General features: G+C 39.3%; 1 protein-coding gene across 1 annotated transcript in view; it reads left to right on the top strand.

Annotated features, from left to right (window-relative positions):
• FAM168B (family with sequence similarity 168 member B) overlaps nt 1–5,781 on the top strand; it is a 24,038-nt gene extending 18,257 nt beyond the window's left edge. The window contains exon 6 of the mRNA XM_019503708.1: nt 1,661–5,781. The gene's annotated coding sequence lies outside the window, so the exon portion shown is untranslated. The remainder of the gene's footprint in view (nt 1–1,660) is intronic.
• The last annotated feature ends 228 nt before the right edge of the window (nt 5,782–6,009 follow it).

The following is a 6,009-nucleotide window of genomic DNA, read 5'->3' as shown; positions in this document are numbered from 1 at the left end:
CCCCCCCCCCCCCCCCCAGTTGGGTGACTGGTGCCTCCTGGGTCTGGAGGGGCACCTGGGGTTCCCCCATGACTGATTGCCAAGCCGGGGGGTTATAGGGGGGCCCCCCTGCGTGCTTGGCAGTGGACCACAGACACTTCCAGGTTTGCCACCGAGCATGCAGAAGGTTCCCCCATGCTTCTGTGGGACACTCCATCCACCCCAGCATCACAGTGTACGTCGAGGCAGCATGCTGGTACCTCGAGGCAAGTAGAAAAAACATTTAAAGCTGTGTCTACGGCCAGATTGCTGATTCTCTGAATTAGCACTGACTCTTCAGATTTGGATTCAGCTGAATCGAATTGGGTACAGTGATCCGAATCAACTAATCAAATCACTGTGCCTGATTCGGGCTGAATCCGAATCAAATACGGTCAGTTTCGCACACCCCTAGTATGTGAATGTAAACCCAAAAGGATCAGTTTCTTTAAGCTGGCCTGGTTCTTTGGGTAGATGTGATATTTCTCATTAGACCAGCTGAGTAGTTGGAAAAAAGTTCTTTGCAACTTTCAGGCGCAATCGCCCTTCTTCAGGCAAAGGGAGACTGCTGTTGTTCTGAGATCTCCAAGGAATGAAAGAAGCTGAAAGTGTGACAGGATGGCAGTGAGAATGTAAATAGACGGAAATTAGGAAAACAAAAGGTAGGGAAGTTGTGGGGGGGAGGGCAAATGAGGGGCAAAAATAGCCCCAGGTGTGTAAGGGAGACTCTACTGTAGTAGTTTTCCATGGTAGAAGAGAGTCTGTGGAGGGCGGGGGGATACTTTTCACAGAAAGCCACTTTTCTATCTTGGAAGTTAGCAGGAAATTGCTGACATTTGCCACAGACTGGAATATAGTTAGTGGGTTTACAGCATGAATGCTGCAGAGTACTATTAGATAATACTTTGTTTTTTAAAGTAAGTCAGGCTTGAAGGCAGTTGCAAAGCATGCAGTTATCAAGCTTTAGTCAAACATGGCTTGCATCCATAGATGCTTCTCAAGCAAATCCCAGTATGTCCTTCTCACCCTGTACTCGGCCTTGGTGAGGCCGCAGCTGGAGTGTTGCATCCAGTTTTGGGCTCCACAATTCAAAAAGGTTGTGGAGAAGCTTGAGAGAGTCCAGAGAAGAGCCACACGCATGATCAGAGGTCAGGAAAGCAGACCTTACGACAACAGGCTGAGAGCCATGGGGCTCTTTAGCCTGGAAAAGTGCAAGCTCAGGGGTGATCTGGTGGCCCCCTATAAGTTTATCAGGGGTGACCAGCAGGATCTGGGGGAATGTTTGTTCACCAGAGCGCCCCAAGGGATGACGAGGTCAAACGGTCATAAACTACTACAAGACCGTTTCAGGCTGGACATAAGGAAGAATTTCTTTACTGTCTGAGCCCCCAAGGTCTGGAACAGCCTGCCATCGGAGGTGGTTCGAGCACCTACATTGAACACCTTCAAGAGCAAATTGGATGCTTATCTTGCTGGGATCCTATGACCCCAGCTGACTTCCTGCCCTTTGGGCAGGGGGGGCTGGACTCAATGATCTTCCGAGGTCCCTTCCAGCCCTAATGTCCATGAAATCTATGAAATCATAGTTAAATATTTTCCTTGCCTCTCTTTTTTTTTTTTTTTTCTCTTTCTCTGACTATAGGTTTGAAGATGGGAGATATGCAATCAAGTAATTGAGGTTTAAAAGTTGGTGCTGAAGCCCTCATGCCTCCAACCAGGACTTTCTTCTGAATGCTTTCAACACTTTGCTAAACACTACTAATTCCTGATCACTGAAGATTTTCCAGTGCTGCATATCTTACATCTTGGAACTCCAGCAGTTAGTCTTAAAGCAAATCTTGTTTTGTGGACTGTCTTGCAGTTTTTTAGCTAATTATAATGATAAAAAGGGAGCATAAATTTATTCTGATCCATATCTAGTTGAATGCATGTTTAAAAAAAACCCACAAGAAACAAAGCTTGCTCAATCTACCTGCAGTGACTGATGCAAAAACCATCATATGCAAATCCAAAGGAACCGAAAAGTATTTTACAACTTGTATCACTAATGCACTGTTGTAATGTATGCAGGGTCTTCAAGGTAGAATCGTGAAAGTGAATTTCTTTATAGAATGCCATTATATACATTAGATAAGTGTTTCAACCTTTTTGGGTTGATAGAGTTGCCAGTTCAAAGGGGCACATTTTTTTTTTTAATTTAAGTGATTATATATTCATTTCCAATTAAATTCAGCTAGTATAAATTGGAGTGACTGGAAAATGAGTCTGACAAGCTGCAGAAATCCTGCACAGAATTAGTTTACCATGTACCTTTCCATTTCCGTTACAGGGATTTAGTGTTATGCAGACATTCTTAAGGATCAGAATGAATTGATAAATGTGTGGCTGCCTAAAGGAAAATTCAAATACAGTAGCCTTCCTTGAGTCAATTGCTGTTACAAATGGGAGGTAACATCTCCTCTATAATGAATTGCACCTCCTGAATAAAAGTGATCTAGTTAGAAATCATCACAACCTTCCATATGACAGAGCATTCATCAGAATGAGACTTGCCACACAGACTAATAAAATCACATTTTATTTGTCTTTTGTTAGGTGTTTTTCCTAAGAATGTTCTAGTCCATTGAAAAAACATATGTGCAGTTGAACCAGCTTGCTTTTCAGATATTTAAGAGATTCCAGGGGTTTCTACAACCAACAGGAGGAGTTCAATTACATTGTCATCCTGAAGAGAGAACTTTGTGCGTTTGTTAAGCGTATTAAAGGGGAACAAACAATTTTAACAATGTCCTTATTAGCTTGTATTATCTGCAATGCGGATTATGGATGTAGTGTAGCAGGGCTATCGGAATGTAGAGATTTCAAAAGTTGGGGGTTTTATCCTCTGACATATTTGTGATTGAAGTAGGAGCTATTCATTTGTTATAGCATGTTTGCTGTAACAGTTGGGATTTTCTTTTTTTTTTTTTTTCCTTTTTTTAACCTCCTAAATTGCACTTGGAAAGCACGTAAATTAAGACTGACTGCAGATTAGCGTTTTCATCACAACGAGTCATTTCCAGTATCTTTGCTTGCAACTTCAATTTTTAAAAAGTACCTCAAAGCAAATGCTATGGGGATAAAGGGCTAGCCTTGGAACCCATTTATATACCAAAATCATTATGGGAAAAGATTTTAAATTTATAAATTTGAATATTGCACACAAAAATCAAGGTTTTTCTTAAACCTGCCTGATTTTATGGTCTTACTAAGATGCAGTGGGTTTTTTGTGGGGGTGGGGAAGGAGAGAGGATACATTCTGCCTGCAATAAATTATGCAGTAAATGGTTATAAAATGTTGTTCCCTTTTAAGAGTTTACACAGGTATATCAGACTGTAGTGTTTGTAGTTTAATTTTCCATCCAGAAGTGATTTTTTTATATCTACTCATGCTTTGTTTTGGGGTGTTCTGCTCCTTATACAGATTTGGCAGCTACTTCAAGGTAGCATCAGTGCTGATTTTAACGCTGCCATTCCATTACTTGTCCCTGGTGGGACATGTACACACCTGAAAACCCATTAGAGGTTAGAGCCTTTGGTAACTTTATTTTTTACAATACGCACTCTTTTTTACTTCCATGTTTTGTGTTATAAATTTTAGGATTATTTTGCATGGATCACTGTAAACAGATGACCCCCCCCCCCCATTTATTTCCAATGCCTTTAACGTAACTATGGTGTTGACTAGAAATACTTTTAAAATGTACTTATGAGCACTTATTTCAGCTTGTGAATTTCCATATATTTATGTATGGAGCAGAGATTTACCCCAAACAAACCATTTGAATCTGTACTGCTTTGTTCAAGTCTGTTATTACAATTCCATTTGTGTTGTAGGGTTGCAGCATTGACTCGTCACGTGTTCCAGAGACTGTAGTGAACATTAATACAGGCAGTTTATCCCGTTTAGCTAGTTTAGAGTGAGACTTTTTGTTGTTGTTGTTATCTTTTTAGTATGTTTTTTATGAAAAAGGAGTTGAGGTGTGAAATGATGCTGTCTTGGGGAGAAGCTATAAAGTACAAGTTTTAAGCTTTGCTGTCTCCTGTCTTGTTACCCAATAAAGTAAAGCTTTGAAACCATAGGAGAGAACTTTTCATGAATGCTGCATTAATAGATTAATAGTTAAGGAAAGAATATAATGTCCTATATATTTGCTCTAACTTCCTAAATGTTTTCTTGGAATCTGTCTCCCAGTAATACTATTCCATAACATTTAGGCAGTCTCACTTACTTGAGCACTTTTTTCTAAGTTGCATTATGGGATTCATCTACAAGGGGGGGAATTACCTTTTTCTTGCAAAAGGTACTGTACCTTCCAGATGTGATTGCTGTAACTAATGGGAGGTAGGAGCATGTCTCCAATAGTTTGATTAGGGGAGTAACCAAAAGCACAGTGTGTTTGGGCAGGGGATGTATATACAACTATCTTAATGGTATTTTGTTGCAAAAAGTAGAAAGCATGGATATAAAACTGGGATAAAATCATATGTTTAATAGGGGTTTACACAGCGAGGGTCTTAAGAAACATTCTCTCCTGCTTTTTATACTACATTCCCTATTTAGAATTCCTGTACAAATATATACACATGTACACAGTATATGTTTTGCACTGGAGCTCTTCAAAAAATACTGGGTGTCTAGTGTAGTAGAGAACATTTCAAATCAATCTTCTCTAAAAACTTTTATGGCAGCTTTATATAATAGATTTAAAAAAAAAACAAAAAAAACCCTTTAAACATGGAACTAAAGATAAATAACTATTTCAGCAATAACATAAGAGAAGTCCAAGATGCATTTTGGTTCTAATTTCAAGTGTTTCATTTAAACAAGGTATTATTTAGGCTGAGATTTGGTCCCTAGGTCAGTAATGTCTGACTTAAGTCTCTTAGAGAGAGTAGCAGCAAAATAGTTATGTTCTTGAAAAAGGCTAATAATTGGCACCAGAAACTCATAGGTCTTGTCAGTGGTGTGATGTTCACTAACAAACACAAGGAAGGAAATCTAAAGCTGTTCCAGTATCTTCAATATTGTTCATAAACTTGCTTGAACCAAACATCTCCAGTTGACATTTCTGGGAGACAGAGGAATGCTGTTCATGGAAGCTTCTTTTTGAGTGTACTATGCAAGTTTAGTGCTTAAGTGAAATGAGAGAACGCACACATTTTGTAATTTGCCATCTGCTGTAGTCCTTCCTACTATGGTCTCACCTACTGAAAAGCCCCCTAAGTACCACCATGTCTTAGTGTTGTTAGACTATAGTTCATGGTACAGATTTGTATATCAGGGTACTCTACATCAACGAGTCTTTACAGAGCAATCTGGCTTCTGCATGGAAGATGGGCCACTTACAGTATCTAAGAAAGATTCAAATTTTTAATTTGGAATAGCTCCCCCAGGGCTTGAACACAGTATTATATGCCATTAGTCTGGTTTTTAAACATTACTCTTTTTCTGGGTAGATTAGTGCAGCGGCCTTTTAAGACCATTGTAGTTTTAAGTCCAGTAAGGGGGATAGGAAAATACTGTGCGAGAGAAACCTTCCACATATTAGAACACAATAATAGTGATGCATCACTTACACCTTTTGGGAAGAGAGGATGGGTGCTGGGATTATTAATTGGATTGTAATTTGAAGTTAATCAGAAAGTAGCTTGCACAGTTCCTAGTAGAGAATAGACAGATCTTCTCCAGCAGGTGTCGCTATAGGATAATTTGTGGAGGGTCAAAATCCAGTAACCCCCATTTTGAACTGCATTCTTTTCATGGAAGCCTGTTAGACAATGCAAGGAAGAATTAAACTTGTCTAAATATTTCTGCCTAAAGAATCACTTTTCTAATCTTGTGCATTTAGCAGCTCTAAGCCTCCTGTAGAAACAGTTGGACATGCTGAAGGGCAATGTTTATAAAGAAAACATTGCAGTCAAGTCAGGATTTATTTTTTTTTTTTTTTT

This window comes from Gavialis gangeticus, unplaced genomic scaffold (genome assembly GCF_001723915.1).
Source record: "Gavialis gangeticus isolate Ggan-Ray unplaced genomic scaffold, GavGan_comp1, whole genome shotgun sequence".
NCBI lineage: Eukaryota > Metazoa > Chordata > Crocodylia > Gavialidae > Gavialis > Gavialis gangeticus.
Note: the sequence above shows the minus strand (reverse complement) of the source record. Positions and strands in the feature narration are given on the sequence as shown.